This window comes from Mesoplodon bidens, assembly GCF_964165515.1.
Source record: "Mesoplodon bidens genome assembly, chromosome: 2".
In the NCBI taxonomy this organism is placed as follows: domain Eukaryota; kingdom Metazoa; phylum Chordata; class Mammalia; order Artiodactyla; family Ziphiidae; genus Mesoplodon; species Mesoplodon bidens.
Genome location: NC_138177.1, coordinates 180,524,098 through 180,545,871, shown reverse-complemented (window position 1 = coordinate 180,545,871; position 21,774 = coordinate 180,524,098). Strand labels below are relative to the sequence as shown.

Sequence of the window (21,774 nt, the reverse complement as noted above, 5' to 3'; positions counted from 1 at the left end):
TGTCATCCCACCTCAATTCCACAGGCCAGCCATGACCCTGCTGTGGGACTGTACGCACCATCAAGCACACTCCTTCCTCCACTACCAATGCTGTGTTCTGTTCAGAGCCACCATCCCCCCGGGGAGCAAAACTGCACCCCTCCAACATCCAACTCAGCCTTTACCTCCTCTGGGACTCCGCATCAGAATCCCTCTGGCACCGTATTCAGGCCTTTACCTGACACCTACCGCTCACTATATTATATTAATAAGCCTCTTCCCCCTCCCCACGCCCTCAGGGTGGAGCCTGCAGTCCTGGTCATCTTTCCCTGCCTGTCACCCACCACAATGCCCAGTGTGCCAACAATATCACAGGCACATTCACCAAGGGCTTGTGTGCCAGACACTGTGCTCTGTGCTTTATATACATTACCTCATCTCACCCTCACTACAACCCTAGGAATAATACATTATGAACAACATACCATTCCAGCATTGGGAAGAGTACATTATTTCATCTACATACAGATGAGGGAGGAGGGGCACAGAGGGCTTAATAAATTATCTAAGCCCTTATAGCTAGTAACTGGTGGAAATGGCATTCTCACCCAAGCAGTTAAGGCTCCAGAACCCACACTCTTAATTTCTATGCTAATAGGGACCAAGACACTTGGTAAATTTAATTGGATGAAATTCCAGTGATCCTTTCTAAATAAACAAGCAAATATTTTTAAGGTTGCATATGCTTTTTGCTAGTTTCACTACTTGTGGACAATTTCCATTCCTTCTATTATTTGACCTTTCAGTAACATTCAACACCGATTTTTTGGCCAATTTTTGTGGCCAATTTTTGTGGCCAATCTCCCTGAGGCTCCTTAATAGGCTCCTCTACATCTCAACATGCCTCAGGACAGTGATCTACAGGACCCTATTGTGGGCCCTACTTTCATCTCTTTCCTCACACACTCCCTCAACAATCTCCAAACCCAAGTCTTCTGTCCAGAGCTCACAAACCCATATGTATCACCAGCTCTTGGATATCTCTGCCTATGAGTCCTGTGACTATGACTCAAAATTTAGCATGTCTCAAACCAAGTTCACTGTCTGTCCCTCTCCCCAAATAAGTTGTTCCTCTGGAATCATATCAGAGCACTGTATCAGCCTGAATCCAATCAAGAGAGAGAAACCACACAGTAATTTGAACAAGAAAAGTTTTTAAAGTAAAGATTAATTAACTACAACAGGGGATTGAAGTAATAAGGAATTGGCTAGCAAGAAGTAAAAAGAACTCTAAAGAATAAAGGCAGGGGTTTCCCTGGTGGCACAGTGGTTAAGAATCCGCCTGCCAATGCAGGAGATACGGGTTTGAGCCCTGGTCCGGGAAGATCCCACATGCCGCGGAGCAACTAAGCCCGTGGGCCACAACTACTGAGCCCGTGCTCTAGAGCCCAAGAGCCACAGCTACTGAGCCCACGTGCCACAACTACTGAAGCCTGTGCGCCTAGAGCCCGTGCTCCACAACAAAAGAAGCCACCGCAACGAAGAGTAGCCCAGGCTCGCCACCACTAGAGAAAAGCCCGCACGCAGAAACGAAGACCCAATGCAGCCAAAAATAAATAAATGTATAAAAACAAAAAAAGAATAAAGGCATAGATGACACAAAATACAACAGCATAATAGATACAGCATGATAAATCATCGCCACTACCTTTGGGGCTCAGACAGAGCACCCAGAAAAGAGTTTCCCCAGTTCTAGGGCTGAGATCCAGACCTTGTTGGAGAGGGCTCATATCCAGCAGAATTTCTGGAAATCTGCCCTCTAGAATGACAAAGAAAGTGGTCTGTGGGGAGCATCTCACTGGAGGCACTTTGCTAACAAACTGCCCAAGGGGTGGGGGGGGGAGCGGCCAGCCACTAAGAGCTGCAGGAGCCCAGACACAGAAGCAGCCCCACATGCCACAGGAGCCTGCCCGGCAAGACACTGGAGCCAGACAGTAAAACCCTTTCCTCCTTCGGTCTCTCTCTTAACATCCTGCCAGCTGGCAAGGGAAAGTATTTAAAGGGTCCACATTCATTTTCACAGAAGAGGCAAGTACAGGGCAAACTTAGAGGTGAGCAGCAATAAATCAACGCTTGACATAAGCACCGTCATCATCATCATCGTTCTGGCCCAAGCCAGAAACCTAGCAGCAACCTTGATTCTTCCTTCAATCAAGTCCTACAGGTTCTACTTTCTAAGTATTTCTTGAACCCATGCACTTCTCTCCGTTCCCACTGTTAATGCCCTCGTCCTGGCTCACAACATCTCTTACAAGTACTGCCATCACAGCCATAAGCCTCCTACCACAGATATGTCCTCTCTCTTTCCTGCAACTGCAACCACTGTGATCTCTGTAAATGGCAAATCCAGTTCTGTCAATCCACTGCTTAAAACCTCTCAGGCATTTATCAAATGTCAATAGGATGGGATCCAAAATTAGTAATGGCTTTGAAAATTCCCTGCATCTTCCCTCCTCAAAATCTATGCTCCAGACATTAGGAGCTTACACTGCTTGCCATGGGAGGAGATATCCGTTTTGCCTGCTTGCTTTTTGTTGCTTTGTTTTGCCTCTGGGCTGCTCCACAGGGGTTTCCTCTCCCTGGAACAGCCTTCCTTTGTCCCCATGTTGCCACACCCACTTTTCAGTTAGTTGAGTATTTGTCATTCTTCAGGTCTCAGCTTAGATGCCTCCTGCTCCAGGTTAGGTGGTCCTGCTAAAGTACACCCAACAGAACCTTCTTCTTCCACATTTAGAACACATACCACACATTATTGTAACTGTTTACTATCTTCCATACTTTACCTCTATGAGGGCAAAAAAAATGTCTTTCTGGGCTTCCCTGGTGGCACAGTGGTTGAGAGTCCGCCTGCCGATGTAGGGGACACGGGTTCATGCCCGGTCCGGGAGGATCCCACGTGCCGCGGAGCGGCTGGGTCCGTGAGCCATGGCCGCTGAGCCTGAGCGTCCGGAGCCTGTGCTCCGCAACGGGAGAGGCCACAACAGTGAGAGGCCCGCGTACCGCAAAAAAAAAAAATTAAAAAAAATGTCTTCCTTACCAGTGAATCACAAAGAGGTGTCCAGAACAAAGTAGGCACTCAATGAATATCAGTTCAGTTAATGAATCCTGAATGAAGAAGGAGGATAACTTTATGAAGTGAATAACAGCTTAAAAGATTTTGGTTTTGACATTATACCTGACATGTTGATCAGTGTAGATACAATAAGATTATCCATATATCATTCTAAGGATAAGAAAATGCCTTTGTTACGTGCTTAACAACTAAGTAAAATATAAAGTCTATTCCTTAGGGGGAAAAAAAAAGAAACTAATTCTATCAGCTGGTAATATAAATTGGTATGATTATATTGTATAAAATAAGGGAAAAGACTGTTAGCTTTCAAAGTGAACAGTGCAATTCCAATGGAGTCTGTATATCAAAGGATTCAGTTTATTTACACCCAATAATGAAAATCAAATATTACAACATGACATTCCTAGCACATCATGCTTCCACAGTAGAAAATCAATACATGATATTCATTTTCAGTAACTTGTTTTCCCAAGCACAGTTCTAGAATCATTATGCAATGTAAACAGTCTTCTCAAGCACTTTGAACCCATCTGAACTCAAAGCTAGGCCTTCTCTGACACCTACTCCAAAAGGGAATCTCTCTGATGACTCTCCAAAAACTTGAACAGGGCTGCAAGGAGCAAAAGCTGCAGAGCTGAATCAGCATCTTGAGCTATTCTGCAAATGTGAAGGGTATTTAGGGTTGCAGGTCCAGCACTGCTCCCATTCAGCCATGCTGGTTTCTTTTACTCTATCGGTACAGAGAACAGTCTGGCCAATCTGAGCAGAACATAATGTCTTGTACTTTTCTATCCCCCCAATACTCAGTTCAGTGTTACTCTAATAGCAGAAGCATAATAAACACAGGCTGACTGCTGGACTCAAATGACCAATCAAAACTTCCTCTGGAAGAAATGCCTCAATATAATTACCAAGGCTGCCTTGGTAAAACCTTCATACACACACAGCCTGGGACACGCATGCCCACACACTCCACACATATTTTTAATACTAGTCCAAAATCACGAAAAGGATTCAAGTACCTAATATATTCATGTCATTATTTTTCTTTAACTGTTTTTATTCCAACTGATGTATTTCATTTTCTATTAAGTTTCTTCATACACACATCCACAGCCTAATCAAGGAAAGCCAATCAATAAGATGAAACACAAAAAAGACCTCAGAGCTATTCTCTCCAGCAAGAATGATCTTTCCTCAGACATCTGCATGACTCACTTCTTTGCTCAAATGTCCCCTACCCCAACCACTCTTCAAACCCACCATTACTACGCCCTCAGCCAAATCCTGGCCCTCCCTCTCCCCCTTTCCAGCCCCTTTTTTTCTCCACAGCACTTATTACCATCAACAACATGTCTGTACTCCTTTGTTTATTGTCTGTTTTCTCCCACCAAAATGTTTCTCCAGGAATAAAAGAAAGTTTTCGATTGTTTTATTCAATGCTGCTTCCTCAGCTCTTAGGACTATGTGTGAAACACGGTAGGTACTCAACAGATATTGGTTGAATGAATGAAAACAGAGTCCCAGAAACTGATCTTAATACTGAGGCTGTTAAGTGAAAAGGGGAAAGGACATATATTTAAGAGGTGATTCTCTTTAACTTAACTTAAAGCCCAAAGGACCTTACAAATTAAACTGCTACTCAAGCTGCACCCGAAGATCACTAAGGCTGCTGCCCCTTAGTAACTGCTCAAGTACATTTTAACAAAAAGCAACAAATTCTATGCCCTGCTTTAGCACTAGAGAAAACCCTGCTGTGGAAAACGTAAATTCTACAAGTTCTATATGTGGCTAGTTAGGAATTGTATATCACACGTCTCATAACATTATAAGGTCTAGACTAACTATACAGAGAATTCTGTTTTGCATTTGTTTGTAACAGAATTTTCTCCAGATATAATTCCACTGATACTACAACTCTTCACAAACACTGCAGTAAGTCATGGTAGCTGCATTCTTAAATACTCTCATTACCTGGAAGTCCTGTACATAGCATTATTAATGGGTAAATTCTGAATCAAGTAACTCTGATGGAGAAAATTATACTATCAGGTGTGCCATTTGGCCATTAAAACAAAATAGGGGGAATTCCCTGGCGGTCTGTGGTTAGAACTCTGTGCTTTTAATGCGGTGGCCTGAGTTCAATCCCTGGTCAGGGAACTAAGAACCCGCAAGCCTCGCGGGTGGCCAAAAAAACAAAAATAGGGAATATGACTGATCAAATAGCTCACAATATTTATTTAGTCAAGAAGAGATCACCTTCAGATTTTAGTGGAGCAACAAAATAAAGAAACAGAGAAGTAGAGGTGTAGTTAACAAACACATATTCAATATTTAAGTAAGCCAAATGCACAATTCTATACTGAGTTTTGTGGTCAAGAGACAAAAGAAATGAAACAAACGGTCTCCATACTAAAAGACTTTTAAAATCTAGCTGAGACAAAATAAATAGGAACTGCGGCATCCTGGAGAAAAATGTACCTAGTCTAAAATGGAAATTTTTTTAAATCACCTAGACCCAAGACAACAGACACCACATATTAGAACAACTTATTTTTATCTTTAAAATCAATGGCACTGTTGATGCTTCACCCCAGGCTATTATAATTATTTCCACGGTTACATTTCCCCATCTGTTGATACCTGGCATGTCCAGCTATTATTAAGTATTTTCATTTCTATCTCCCCAGTGTTTTCCAACTTGTCCCCTTCTATACCACACTATCTCTGGCCTGGTTCAGTCCTCTTGATCATCTGGCTAAACCACTGCAAACAGAAGTCTGCTGAAATTACTCCTCTGCCTAAAAACTTCTACTGGATTCCACTCCCCACTGAGACTGAAGTCTGAACTCCTTGGCACTCTAATTTTAAGGATTAAACTTCTGGTCTCAGCCCTTACTTCTCCATGTTCCAACCGCCACGTCTTGGCATACACACTTTCCCTCCACGTAAAGCACATTCCTTTTCTATTTTTCAACATCTCTCTTAGTTTTGAAAGGCCCAGTTTAAACATCGTCTCTGTGAAGATTCCTTTGAGCCTCACACACTCAGGATTATCTGGTGCTTCCTGAGCATTACGAAAGTATTTTGTTTGTACCTCTGTTAAAACAGATTGTATCTATGTTCATGTTAAATAACAGTCTGATGATAGTTTTTGTTTGTCTACCCTCCTCCCGCTCCTTTCTAAGAAAAGAATCCCTTTTTCTTGCGGGGACTTGATAATGTGTAGTTTGGGTGGATCCAGGGCTGCCCAATCAGTGTGCTAAATCCCCCTGGCCACCACAATTGGTTCAAGAATGGGCCCATGTCCCAAGCACAGCCAGTTGGAACCCTTCCTAGAACTTTTACTAGAACCACGAGAAAAAATAATCTCTTTTGCTGGGTCCCCTGGCTAGAGGGCTGAGGCCTAGAGCTGCAGACAGTCATCTCTGCTACAACATGAGGAAAGCCTGATAAGAATGAAGCTAACACAAAGGAAAACAAAGGAATAAGATGGAGGAAAAGAGAGATTCTCACTGTTTCTCTGAACCTCTGGATCCACCCAGGTTCACCCACCAAGCTTCCAGATTATACAAACTTAACATCCTTTTTTGTTTGAGCTGGATTTCTGCCACTTGTCAACTGACGCAGTACTAATACAAGTTGAAATCATGATCTCAGGTATATTATAATTAATAGTGCTCAGGGCAGAAGGAAGAAATAGCAAGAAGGCCAGTGTGGGGAGTAAGTGAGCAAGCACGGAGGGGTGGGGATGGCGGGGAAGGGCTGACTGCATTGTAAGGATTCTGGTTCTTCCTGAGTTACATCTCAGGCTATTGCAAAGTCTCATGCAAAGGAGGGACAGGATCTGACTTAGGTTTTTAAAAGATCACTGCCTGCAGTGTTGTGAAAACACGGTATGTATTGGGTGAGGTGGGATGGGGGAGGGGAAGTTGTCTTAGGAGCACAAGACCAGAATTTGCTTGTCTTTTTAAAATTCATTTTCCGGTTACCAATTACAACTTTGGAAAGAAAGATAAGTCAACACATGACATTCATGTCTGATTTGCTGAGTATCTACTATACGTAAGACACTTCTCTTAATTATCACCTCCTGGCCAGATCTAGCTATCTAGCCCCAGACCTCTTACCTAAACTCATGGCCCATACACAGCCAACAGGAATCCCCTAACTAGATGCCCCTTACACACTTTACCCCCAAAACCTTCTCCTCCCCAATCTGATTGTCTCATTAATATTATTCCCAATCCTATTTGTTAGTAAAGATAATAAGAAGGTATATTTACTAATCACTTCCACTATTACTACATAAATTACTACACACTAAATATAACCTCACTTATATCTAAGTGTCTTATAATCTCAAGACAATGCTGTAAGACAAACACCATTAGTTACCTCCCCCATTTTACAGGCAATGCAAGTGAGCTCAGAAAAATGAAGTAAATTGCCAAAGTTCACTCTGCTGGGAAGTGGTGGAGCTGAGACTCAAACCTGCACTCCTAATTCACCCAGTCACGGAAGTCAGAAACCTGGGGATCATCTAAGGTTCTCTCTCAGACCCGTTCCTCACAGATCAGGAATGACCAGCCTCGTGCCCCTCTCGATTCATCCTCACACCTTCATCACCCTTGCTCGGAACTTCCTCGTATCTGCCCTTGGTCACCACAACAGCCTCGCAGGTCATGCTGCCTCTTCTTGTGCTGTCCTCCTTCCATCCCTCCTCCTTGCTATCATCAGACACTCTCTTCGTTTCTAAACACGAGCTCTGTGCTCCAACCCAAACACAGCACTGGGAACCCTATGGATTAGTGGAACAGAGCTCCAAGTTCAAACGCTGCAGGCTACAGCTTTCTACATCATTATGGATGCGTTCATTCTAGCACCAGCAACTTACCAAGCAATCTTCCACAGCATCACAACCTCAAGATTCTTGTTAATGTTGCCAAGTAGGAAAACCCTGGTGTTTGCGCAACTTTCCCTTTCAGCCTTCATCTTCCCAGTCCCGAAGGCTGGGACTTTAAGAATTACAAGCACTTCACCCCACCTACTCCCACTTTCCTAAATTACTCTTGTCTCCTCTTATCCAATCAAACCTGCCATTCCTGGAAAGCCCAAATAGGTAATGATTTGATTAAAGTATTTCGTAATGAGGGATCAGGGCATATATATTTTAAAACAGAAACTAATTAAACAAATGAGTCTCTAATCTGAGGCATGACAGATGCAAAAGACAGTGATGGTAATAATAATGGCTAACATTTATCAAGCTCTAGAAAGCTGTGTGCCAGGTACTGTTTTACTTGCTTTACAAGTATTTAATCATCTACTCTTTCAATCATCACAACAACCCCATGAAATGAGTATAATAATAATTATTATTACTTATCACAATCTTTGGATATGGAGTTTGAAATCTGGAGGAGTTAAGGAGCATGTCACACATGTCCAAGGTCACACAGTTAGTAAATGGTGTCAGGATGAAAAACCCAGACCCAGTGCTCCCAACCAGCTCATTGCTAAAACTCCACTCCAGTAGCTGATTCTAACAGAGATACGTGGAGATCACTATACACTTACTCATTTTCAAAACATTTCTTTTTTTTTTTTTTTTTTTTTTGCGGTACGCGGGCCTCTCACTGCTGTGGCCTCTCCCGTTGCGAAGCGCAGGCTCAGCGGCCATGGCTCACGGGCCCAGCCACTCCGCGGCATGTGGGATCTTCCCAGACCAGGACACGAACCCGTGTCCCCTGAATCGGCAGGCGGACTCTCAACCACTGTGCCACCAGGGAAGCCCCCAAAACATTTCTGGAGAGCTTACTGTTCCTGGCACTGGGAGTTCAATCCTAGATGATCTTTTATGGAACTTACAATTAGGGGAGGGGGTCAAAAATATATAAGTAAATAAGCAAACAACAGAATTTCAGACAATAAATGATCTGAAAATAATAAGACAGTATAAGGTGCTGTAGCACGATGGGCTACTTTAGACTGGGGGCCAGGGAAGGCCTCTCTCTAAAGGAGTAATACTGAAGGAGGACCTACATTACACGACAGAGCAAAGCAAAGCAAAAACCTGATGTAAGAGCATTCCCGACAAGGGTTACAATAAACACAATATATCGATACCTAGAGTGAGGGTCAACATGCCGGTTCCTCCAACGACAGACCAGACAGGAGGCCAATGTGACTGAAACTCACAGAGCAGGAGCAAAGCAGACAGGGTTCAGAGGTTACATCAAAGACTTGGAAGAGCTGGCAGATGGCCGTGGCCACAAGAAGAAGTCTAGATTTTACGCCTCGTGGGATAAGGAATACCTAAAGGGTTTTAAGGAGGGGAATGCTGTGATCTATATTTCTGAAAAAATCACTCCCATTGCATTAAGGATGGGTTTCAGAGGGACAGAAGTGGAAGACGGGAGGGAAACAAGGAGGTTGTCACTCCTAGAGCTGTGCCTGGCACATGGTCAGTAGTCAGTAAAGATCTGTTGAATGAATGAATGCTGCAAGTCTAGTAAAAGAGGAGGACACAGGCTAGGGTGGCACCGTGCTGCACGTGTGCAAACAGTGCTGCCTCTGTACAACACCTGGGGAGAGCCAGAAACCTAGTGGTCTTTCAAGAACCAACAGGCATTCTCTGACTGAGCAGTGTCCAGGCTCTTTCAGAGGCTTCTTGCCCATTCAGGTGGAGGTTAAGGGCTTGGACTCTGGAATCAAACTGCCTAGATTCAGGTCTTGGTTCCATCCTTTACCAGCAAGTTACTTTGAGCAGCAGCAGCAGCAGCAGCTGTTGTCCTACTAACATCTCCTCGCTCCTCTCCCATCCCGGCCCTTACAACATTCTGCCACTGCAGTTTTCTTCCTCTAACTTTTTTTTTTTTAAACATCCATGAGCAGATTTTTTTGTAATTAAGGTTACTTTAATTTATTTAATTATTTATTTATTTTTGGCTGTGTTGGGTCTTCGTTTCTGTGCGAGGGCTTTCTCTAGTTGTGGCGAGCAGGGGCCACTCTTCATCGCGGTGTGCGGGCCTCTCACTGTCGTGGCCTCTCTTGTTGTGGAGCACAGGCTCCAGACGCGCAGGCTCAGTAGTTGTGGCTCACGGGCCTAGTTGCTCCACGGCATGTGGGATCTTCCCAGACCAGGGCTCGAACCCGTATCCCCTGCATTAGCAGGCAGATTCTCAACCACTGTGCCACCAGGGAAGCCCCTTCCTCTAACTATTGAATGCCACTGATATCCAAAAAAGAACTTAAGAATTGTGAACAATCAATTCACTCAGATAAGCTTGCAATATCCCTTTACACAACTCTTAACTTCTGCAAAGAACTTAACTGAAGCAGTTTATTCTTACACACACTACCAATTTCTTTAGCCTTAGTATTTGATCTTCTGAAACTTTTCTATGGCAGTTGATTGATAGAAATTAGTCTGCCGATGCCTAAGATTTCTTATCAGAGAAGGTACAATGTTGAATTTTCTCCAGAATAATACTGACTGACAAATTAAAAAAAAAAAAAAAAAAAAAAAAAAAAGAGGGCTTCCCTGGTGGCGCAGTGGTTGAGAGTCCACCTGCCAATGCGGGGGACACGGGTTCATGCCCCGGTCCGGGAAGATCCCACGTGCCGTGGAGCGGCTGGGCCCGTAAGCCATGGCCGCTGAGCCTGCACGTCCAGAGCCTGTGCTCCGCAACGGGAGAGGCCACAACAGTGAGAGGCCCGCGTACTGCAAAAAAAAAAAAAAAAAAAAAGACAACACAACTTAAGTTTCCACACTAACCAATTTCAGTCCCTTTTAGAACTACTAAATAGTCCAATTAAACTATAAAATGTTACATTATTTTGTGACTTTAAAATATCTACTCTCAAAATAAGATTCCCTCCTCACAAAAGCCAAGGGCTAAAAAAAAACTTTCCTATCAGGCATCATAATAAGAAAAACACCCGTTCATTGAGGTTGCAGTGGTAATCTACAAACAGTCATGGTGCCCTAGCAGGCTCTGCCTCTGGTTTGTGTAATTCTACATTCTTTTTCCCTTTTTTGCCATAAAGCTTTTTAACTTTAGCCACCAAATATAATCATACTCTTGCCACTAACTAGCTCGCATTAAATATCACACTTTTTTTTTTTTACTTTTTTTTTGCTTTAATATTTGGAGCTTTTTATCAGTCATTTTTCTACAGTTACCATGGTTTATTTTATTTTATTTATTTATTTTTGGCTGCATTGGGTCTTCATTGCCGCGTCTGCACTTTCTCTAGTTGTGGCGAGCGGGGGCTACTCTTCGTTGCGGTGCGTGGGCTTCTCATTGCCGTGGCTTCCCTTGTTGCGGAGCATGGGCTCTAGGGCACACGGGCTTCAGAAGTTGTGACACGCGGGCTCAGCAGTTGTGGCTCATGGGCTCTAGAGCGCCGGCTCAGCAGTTGTGGCGCACGGGCTCAGTCACTCCGTGGAACGTGGGCTCCTCCCAGACCAGGACTCAAACCCATGTCCTCTGCACTGGCAGGCAGATTCCTAACAACTGCGTCACCAGGGAAGTCCCCACAGACTTTTTAATAATATATCAAAGCTGCCTCTAAGAGTAGAGTTGGAACAAAGATATATTGTACCTATTGCTGGAATCACATAATTTCTTTATATCAAATGCCTTAAGTTGCTACAAATAAGTACTGTGGTTAGGGACAGAATCTTAGAATACTGTTTTCTTCTCCCGTGACAGCTGAAACTATGTAGGTACCAAACAGAAAGAAACGTAACAAATATTCCTTTGAATAAACTGCCAAGAAAGAGTAGAGAAATGCTTCAAGCTGGGGACATGGTGATGGGTGCCAAACGCTCCAGGCTTGTGCTGCAGCTCACTCTAGCACACAGATTAGTGTAACTGCACAACCAGGATCCATTAGTCAGTCACCACAGGGAATTTCCTGGGAGGACTGGATTCTGTGGACATCTTCTATAACTGTCAAAATCTACACATAATAGACAGAAAGACAAAAATACTAAGAAAATGTCATGCCAATTACCAACAAGATTTTCCCACTGTAGGGACTGGGGGGAGAAGGTAATAATTTAATCAGTATTTTTTCAAAACTGAATTAAAATGCTTCTGATTAATATACGCATACATTATTGAAGGATAGTGGAGTTAAGAGAGAAGAAAGGAGAAAAAGACAGCAGTTAAGGAAGGAAAAAACTAAACATTTAAAATGGGAGTAGGATCTGCAAATTGGATTCTAGAAAAGATATACTCCGTCTGTCTTTTTAATATAATTCCTCCTATACACCTTTTCTGTATTATCTGCCAACATTTGTGATCCTCCTTGCTTTCAGAACTAATGGCTATATTAAACAGGAAAAATCTCAGAGATTTTCATTGTTAAAGAAGAATCTTGCTAAATGCTTTAGAATTATGAATAATTAGAATATTAAGGTCTCATTTAATTTGGGGAGTTTCTTTTTAAATAACACCTGTATTTTTTAATGGAAAAAAAAGTCACAAATAGTAGCTCTGATATTAACACAGCCTAAGAAAGCTTGCTTATAAACCCCCGTTTTAAACTTAATTTTAAAAATAATTTTTAAGTATCTAATAGTAAGAATCAAGACATATTTTACAAAATTGCTTTTGTTAGAAAGGTATTTTCTCACTTATCTGTAATACTGAGAAATATCTGCTATTTTAAGGTTTCTGGCAAAAGCAAGCTTTAAATATTATTTAACTGGAGACTGGAAAACTGATGTTGTCACCACATAAAAATCATTCTTTCGGGCTTCCCTGGTGGTGCAGTGGTTGAGAGTCCGCCTGCCGATGCAGGGGACACGGGTTCGTGCCCTGGTCTGGGAAGATCCCACATGCCGCGGAGCGGCTGGGCCCGTGAGCCATGGCCGCTGAGCCTGAGCGTCCGGAGCCTGTGCTCCGCAACGGGAGAGGCCACAACAGTGAGAGGCCCGTGTACCGCAAAAAAAAAAAAAAAAAAAAAATCATTCTTTCATATTCTGAATCCCTTTCTCTTGATGTGATTTTACCTATTTTATGTGCAAAATCTAGCTGCTTTTTTTCTATTTCCTCTGAAATTAATCTCTATTATTTATCAACTATGGAAAGCTCGCAAGTCACAGTGTGTCTTTCATAACTTCAAACTACTATAATACTGAACATACTATTTAAAAAGCAATTATCAACATTGTCTCTCTGATATGAGCTGCTCCAAAGTGCTTAAAATACCTGAGCACAATTCCTGAAAGAGGAGACCTTCTGTTGCCCATCACGACAATCTCCCATTAACTCTGAAAAATACATTCAAACAGTCCCTGTTTACAAACACCCACCAATCCCACCTCTGCCCACGCTCTGGCTGCAAAAACAAAACAAAACAAACAACAACAAAAAAACACCTAAGATGTGCCCGGAATTATACCAAGCACTTTGTATCAATTCTGTCACTTGCTCTTTACTATACCTTAAGAGTAGGTTTACTGTTATGCCCATTTTAGAGATAAGGAAGCTGTGGTTGGAAGAGGTTAAATACCTCGCTCAAAATTATACAATGTTTATAAATCCAACTTTGTCTAGGATTGCTACCTTAAACAGATATTTGGAATATGAAGGAAAGAAATTAGGACAAGCAGGTAAATTGTGAAAAAACTTATTTCAGGCAACACTGACCAGCCTGAAGATAAAGAGGTGCAGAGAAAGCAAAAAACCTCTGCACCTTTCTTCCCACCCCTCCCCCTACACCTTTCTTCCCATGCCTCCCCCTACACACATTTAACATACACACGGCTGTCACCTCGACAACTGTAACTGTACCAATCGGAAATCCATGCACATTGACAGAGAGGTAGCTCAGCACAGCGATGCAGCACTTGGTCTGTGGATCCTGCCAGGGTGAACCCCTGCTCTACCACCTACTACCTGTATAACCTTACCTAAGTTACTACTCTCTCTGCCTTGGTTTCCTCATCTGTAAAATGAAGAAATAATATTGGGCTGGCCAAAAAGTTCCTTCCATTTTCAAGTAAAAATAAAACACATTTTTCATTTTCACCAAGAACTTTATTGAACGTGTTCACCCTTTTGTTCCACTACCTTCTGCCATTTTGCAGGCAACTTCGTAATTCCATCTTCCCAAAACTTTTTATCTTTTTGAGCAAAGAACTGTTCCAGGTGCCTTTTACAGTCTTCCAGGGAATTGAAATTTTTTCCATTAAGAGAATTTTGTAAAGGCCGAAACAAATGGAAATCCGAAGGTTCAATGTCTGGTTAATATGGTGGATGAATCAGTACTTCCCAGCCCAGGTGTAACAGTTTTTGCCTGGTCATCAAAGAAACACATGGTCTTGTGTTAGCCTGATGGAAGATGATGTGTTTTCTGTTGACTAATTCTGGACACTTTTTATCAAGTGCTGCTTTCAGTTGGTCTAATTGGGAGCAGTACTTGTTGGAATTAATCATTTGGTTTTCTGGAAGGAGCTCAAGATAAAGGACTCCCTTCGAATCTCATCACCTTCTTTAGATGAAGACTGGCCTTTAGTGTGACTGGTCGTGGTTCATTTTGTTTGCCCCCTGATCTCTTCTGTTCCACATTACTATACAGTACCTATTTTTCATTGCCCATCACAATTTGTTTCAAAAACAAAACGTTTTTGTTACATTTAAGTAGAGAATCACATGCGGAAATAAGGTCAAGAAGGTTTTTTTCTCTTAACTTACTTGGAACCCAAACATCAAAGCAATGAACACAACCAAGCTGGTACAAATGATTTTCAACACTTGATCTGGATATTTTGAGTATGTCTGCTATCTCCCGCATGGTATAACGCTGATTGTTCTCAATTAATGTCTTGATTTGATCGCTATCAACTTCAACTGGTCTACCCGACAGTGGAGCATCATCCAGCGAGAAATCTCCAGCACAAAACTTCACAAAGCACTTGTGACACGTTCCATCAGTCACAGCACCTTCTCCACCACTGCACAAATCTTTTTTTTTGCATTTCAGTTGCATTTTTACCTTTCTTGAAACAATAAAGCATAATATGCCAAAAGTGTTGTTTTTCTTCCCTCTTCAGTATTAAAATGGCTACACAAAAATTCACCATTTCTGATAAGTTTCTTTTTAAGTGCACGCTGATACGACAGCTGTCACAATACAATCTGACAAAATTGTTGTGAACGAGGTTGAAGACAACTAAGCGCTACTAGAGCCACCTTACGGAAAAAAACCTAACGAACCTTTTGGCCAACCGATATCTCCTTCACAGTATTGCTACAATGATAAATGTCCCTAACACACCGTCAGGAAGCTCGGGACAGTGCCTGGCACATAGTAGGTATGCAATGAAGGCTGTCTGTTCTTTATTTATACCTTTTTTTAACGTGAATAATGCTGGAGGTTACAGGCAAGACATCTGAATGTGTAACAGTTCAACCAGATGGCTGAGAGCATGAAAACCAAGCACTCAAGTCTGGTCTCCAGAAGCTGAGGTGCCGCACGGAGCGCCTGAGAGCTAGGCGGGTGCAGGGCAATAAGCTGCAAGCATCACAGGAGGGGGAGAGAGGGTAGCTTTGGGCTGGTGGGGGAAGTAAAAAGGTCCCATAAAAGGAAAACAAACTCTGTCCATTTCTTAACTATACCTAAGGTCAGCACTATTCCCGAGGAGAGAAAACTATTCTCCATAATTTTTCTTCAGACAAAAGGTCATCAGACAATCAGACAAGGTGGGGGGGGGGGGGGGGGGGGCTAGGAGAGCATTAGTAAAATACTATGAATTCAACTAGAATTAAATTCTTTTATTTTCCCGTAATATCCACTCCTTCGGCCACCATGAAGAGGTAAAACATAAGAACAAGTAATTCTCCTACCTACAGTACCTATAGGGAAACCACACACCCTTGTTGATCTTGGTTCTCAACGTGCAGGCCCTGCCAGGGTCAACACAAATTAGCCACCCAGTATTTCAGGAGCGATCAGCCTTGACCACATGTAATTTACTGTGGGTTTTTTTTTTTAATTAAAAAACAATGGAGTCATTTTACCTCCAAATAAATAGCAACGTATGGCAATGAAGGCACGGTTCTGACTGGAAGCATGTTTTCGTTACTTGGCAGCTACCTGCAAACCTCTCTGACAGAGAATTTAAAGGGCAGGGTAGAGATGGGCAAATTCCACATTTCTGGCCAGGATTCCTGAACTGTAACAAAGTTAAAATTATGCTAACCTGGTTAGTTTTGCTCTGTTGATCCTTTCCTATCAGGGATAAAAAAACCTATCAGGCAAAAGGACACGTAGAATATGCATTCTAAAGATCCCACTGTGCTTATTCCTACAGCAACCAGCAAGCTAAACAGAGTCCTCACGTTAACTCCATAGACTACCTCAGAGAAGCCCTTCCTTGCAGTGATACATTCTTACACTAAATCTTTAGCTTAGGGTCCCTTTCATTAAAGGAAAAAGAAAAGTAACTCTATTATCAGTATCATCATCTAGTGATGCACAAGGCACTAAAGAGGTAAAATAAAAGGCAAAGCTGGAAAAAAGAACTTGATTCCAGGACGATATAATAGAATTTCCTTTATTCCATTGTACTATAAGAACACGCCCTAAATAACTTTTCTTTAGCCATTGAAAAAAAGTAAAAAAGACAAAATCAAAATAAATAATAGCTAAAACTTACATAGCTCTCTGGAGTAACCCATTTAATCCTCACAACAGCCGTTGAAGGACCACTAATCTGCATTTTCAGACAACAAAAAGAAACAGAGGCCAAATAATATGCCCATGTGTCACACAGCTGGTAAGTGGTAGAGACAGAAGTTGAATCCGTACCGACTGCCTCCTAAGTCTGTGCTCTTATGCACGACATTGTGCCATTTTTCAGAAAAAAATGTTTTTGGCTGTCACCCAGAATATTGTCATCTCATGCTGAATTTTGACTTTGTTTTATATTTCTAATCGTACTACCTAAGAGAAGCACTACCTTTTCAGTTTTATGTTCCTGTACTAAGTCTTTCAGCTTAGGGACTCTTTCATTTTAAGAAAAGAAAAAAAGAAAGCAACACTATCAGTATCATCCTCCAGTTATATTAGACTGGAAGGCACTAAACCACACGATTCCTATGACCGTTGTTCAGGAAAGAGTCTTCAAAATAATACACAGCTGCAAAGTGGTAATTCAGAAAATTTCAAGGTAACTTAACACATATATTATCTCACTGAGGGACATATTTAAAAGTAAGAACACTGACTACTGACAGATAACGTGACTTGCCTTCAGTCCTAAGGGTGAAAGTAAACCAAGGTTTTTTGAAACCTAGCCAGTCCCTTTCCTAAGCTACAGTCAATGTTTTAATTAATAAATCCATTTCCTTTGTAGGAAACTGATGTGATCACAAGAAATAAAGAAAAATAAATGAAAATTACTAGAGAGAGTTTATGTTGAAAATAATTTAAAGCACCAAACTTTAAGCCATATCATAATTTTTAAATTTCGCTTTCATGGCTATTACTTTAGAAAAATATTTTCCAAAAACATTTTAATCAAAGTCCTATTTAAAGAAACTTCTAATTAGAAATTATTAAACTGTGTATGTACTGGTAAAAATAGTAGTAATAACCTGTCCTGAGCTATTAGAAAAAGATGTATAGCATGCTATTTTAATAGGTCTAAATGAGGAAGGATCAATATTATTTTAATTTTTAAAGGTCTGTTTATGAAATGCAATCATCCTTCATTAAAAATGCAAGCTGTGCTTCAGCAAGAGGTTAGCGTAAATGATTCATAGAGAGATCTCTCTCTCCAGTATAATCTTCCTCTCCTGGGAGTTTCCTTTGGCTGCTTTATCAAACCACTCAAGCCATTATTAAAAATGCTTCCCTGCGATAAGAGAGAGAGGAAAAAACATTTTCCCATTCCCATTCACCACTGCCTCTTCCATTTGAGTGATTTATATCTTTTCCAGTCAAAAGTAAAATTAATTCTTCACACTCCACACATTTTTGTAATTTCTTTTCATAAGCATTTAAGATTATTTCTTAATATTCAAAACATAGAATTCCATATTTTTAAAAGAGGCTTTAATTCACTTACCTATCCAGATATTTCAGTGTGAATGTTGGTGTTTCACTGAAATTAAAGGAAATCTACCCTTTGTTTGATGGATATTAAAATGTTAACTCGTCAAAGCCAAGGTACTCCAAATTTAAATTTGATTTAAAAATGCTAATGATAATGAAAATGGCTGTTTCAGTGCAGCAGCATCTGGCTCATTATAACATGCAGTTTTAACTAATAAATCCTTAATTATTAAACTCTGATGTTCCATTTCTTTCACATGGATAAGCCAAACATATATTGCTACAATTATAAATACCTGGGATAAATTAGTTACAACAACATATCATAGAAGAGCTTTCCTCTTGCTTCTCTGGCTGTTAAATAAGACCCCAAGTATGTCATAAGGAACATACATTTGAGAGACCACCTTTAAACATCTGGACTCTGGTGTGCGTAGCTGCTGCATTTATTGGCTAGCAAATATTTAACTCTGCTGGTTACTCAACATTAATGCATAGAGCAATCTGTCTGCTTGTGCAAATGGACCAGGTTTTTTCCAAGTGACTTTTCAGATAAACGTGTCAAAACTGACTGCAATCACATGCCCTCATTCTGGTTTTACAAAGCTGACTCTGCCTCCCCCCAGCTTGATGTTTTTATTAAGGTGCTCCTGGATACGCTCAAGCAAGGTATTATTGCACATCACGATGTCTAGTAAAGGCTGAAATCCCTGAGAGAATATGTTTGGTTTTAAGCCTTAATATGTGTTAGGGAGTTTATCATTTTTCTCTCCCACCCCCAATTCTTTTTTGATTTTTTTCCCTTTTTTAATCAGCAACATCGACAGGACTGACTGAATATTTTACAATGGAATCGCAGAGTGCGTGTGTTCAATCGTTTGGCTTCCCAGAAGATTCATTACAGTTACATTAGAAAGTCAAATCAGGCAATTCTGCAGTCTGGTGAAAGCCAGCATATGAAAGGAAGTTAATACAAAAGAATTTCATTTTAAATAGAGGACGTGTAGGACCTTAAAAAGCAACATTATGATAAAAATTCCAAGATATTTCTTCTGGCGTTAGAACAGGCTTTACAGGTCTAATTTCAGAGATGTCTAAATGCTTTTCTAGGAAAGAGTGAGAGAGCATGTATGGGAGGAAACTATGATCTGCAAGGTCTGCCATCTTAATAATCCTCACGCAAAGAACACTGCAGATGTATGTTTTACCCGCACTCACGAGAAGAGAATCCATGCATTCTCTGATTACACTGATGAAGTAGGAATCAAGTAAAAGTCAAGGTGTATTCATTTAAATCCTCATAAAGGTTATGAGTGATTTTAACACGTCTGAGTGTAAATAAAACTAAGGATTTTCAGATCTTAATACATATTTATATGACAAAATCTGTAAGTTAATTGTTTTTTCCGTGATTAGTAGCAGGTACAGAAAAATCTTCTCAGGCATACCCGTGTTTGTTACCTGTGTATAAATGGCTTCCCTCTCATTAGACTTCAGGCCTCAATAAACTCCTAACCAATCTTATTTATTTGATTTGTTTCCACTGGTTCATGGATCAGCAAAAATTTAAAATGACTACCTATTGAAATGAAAAGAGAAATGCAAGCCACTTCATTCAGTAGAGAAGATTTAGAGAAAACAAATGTCAAATACAAAGACTCACCTTTTGCAAGAGCAATTCGAAAGCCTAAATATCATGGCAAGAGGGGAAGAGCAGCTGGCAGTGGTAACAGGCAGGAAAGGCTCTGTCTTCAGTGCTCCTTTGGCAGCAGTACAGATGGACTTTGGAGGCCACTGGCTATGCTTAATTTAATATGAAGCTAAATACAGCCAAAACATCTGGTGCACTACTGATGGTTATCATGATAAATTAAATCTGACATCACACATGAACCCATTCAAATATTCTGTTCGTATTCTTTTAAGCTAACAATCTACACTTACTTTTGTTTTTCATCTCTTCTAACAGTCTTCTATTTTAGAAAAGGCAGGTTTTCTGGGATCTAATGTTTATATAATTGCAGGGACTTCTTTAAGAAAAAGACTACAAAATGTTGCCTCTAAAATGCCAAGGGGATCATGCAAGTGAGGGTCCCTTTGGTTTAAGCTTCATTAGCTCCACGGAAAATCCAACTCTGCGGAGGGCTGAAAGGCAGTGTAAGGTAAAGACTAAATGGTATACCAAGTAGCACATGGAATTGGTACAAAGAATTTAAAAATCTAAAAAGCAGGGAGGGAACTCCCCTGGTGGCACACTGGTTAAGAACCCGCTTGCCAATGCAGGGGACACAGGTTCGATCCCTAGCCTGGGAAGATCCCACAAGGTGTGGAGCAACTAAGCCCACAACTACTGAGTCCGTGCGCCACAACTACTGAAGCCCACACACTTGACCCCTGCTCCACAACAAGAGAAGCCCCCCGCTCACTGCAACTAGAGAAAGCCGGAGTGTAGCAACAAAGACGCAACGCAGTCAAAAAAATTTTTTTAAACATCTAAAAAGGAGACCATTTAACTGACAACCTGCAGAGGAGCAAAAAAGGACTTCTAAGCAGGCACATCAGCAAAAGTAAGCTACCTTCTTAGAATGCACTTATAACATATTCATAAAACGGAGAACCCCCAAAATCTGTGGCAGACCACTGGAACAAAATACTATATTATAAAGGAAAAAAGTTAATAAAAGAACTTACCAATTTTATAATAGCTATAGAACAAGGAACAAGTAATTTTTTTTAATTTATTTTAAACTTAAGCTGTGTTGGGTCTTCGTTGTGGTGTGCGGGCTTCTCATCGTGGTGGCTTCTCCTGTTGTGGAGCACGGGCTCTAGGCGTGTGGGCTTCAGCAGCTGTGGCTCATGGGCTCTAGAGCACAGGCTCAGTAGTTGTGGTGCATGGGTTTAGCTGCTCCACGGCATGTGGGATCTTCCCAGAACAGGGATTAAACCCGTATCCCCTGCACTGGCAGGAGAATTCTTAACCACTGAGCCACCAGGGAGGTCTGAGGAACAAGGATTTTTATGAGCAACTATTTCATAAAACAGAATTAGATCATCTCTAACAATTTGCTATTTTAAAAGGCAGAAGAACACTTGTAACTGAAATAACTACTGCCTAGACTGCTATATTCAAATTACTACATTTTTATTGCATTGCTTTGAATGATTCAGTCGAAAGAATTTTTAATTCCACTGCTATAGAAAATTAGCCTCACTTACCCACACTCTTTTAAACAAAAAGAAACTAAACCCGATTCTGCATCTGAAGGGAGAATAGCATTCTATATAATAATTCAGTACAATCAAAATGAGAACCATACTTCTGTTTAACTTTTCTCACCTTGACTCAAGAGCTAAGGGGGAAGCAGCTCATGCAGCTCAATAACAAAAGAACAAACAACCCAATCCAAAAATGGGCAGAAGACCTAAACAGACATTTCTCCACAGAAGATATACAGACTGCCAACAAACACACGAAAGGATGCTCAACATCTTTAATCATTAGAGAAATGCAAATCAAAACTACAATGAGGTATCATCTCACACCAGTCAGAATGGCCATCATCAAAAAATCTAGAAACAATAAA

General features: G+C 41.1%; 1 protein-coding gene across 4 annotated transcripts in view; it reads right to left on the bottom strand.

Annotated features, from left to right (window-relative positions):
• RERE (arginine-glutamic acid dipeptide repeats) overlaps positions 1-21,774 on the bottom strand; it is a 437,697-nt gene that overhangs the window by 341,114 nt on the left and 74,809 nt on the right. The gene's annotated exons all lie outside the window — the stretch shown is intronic.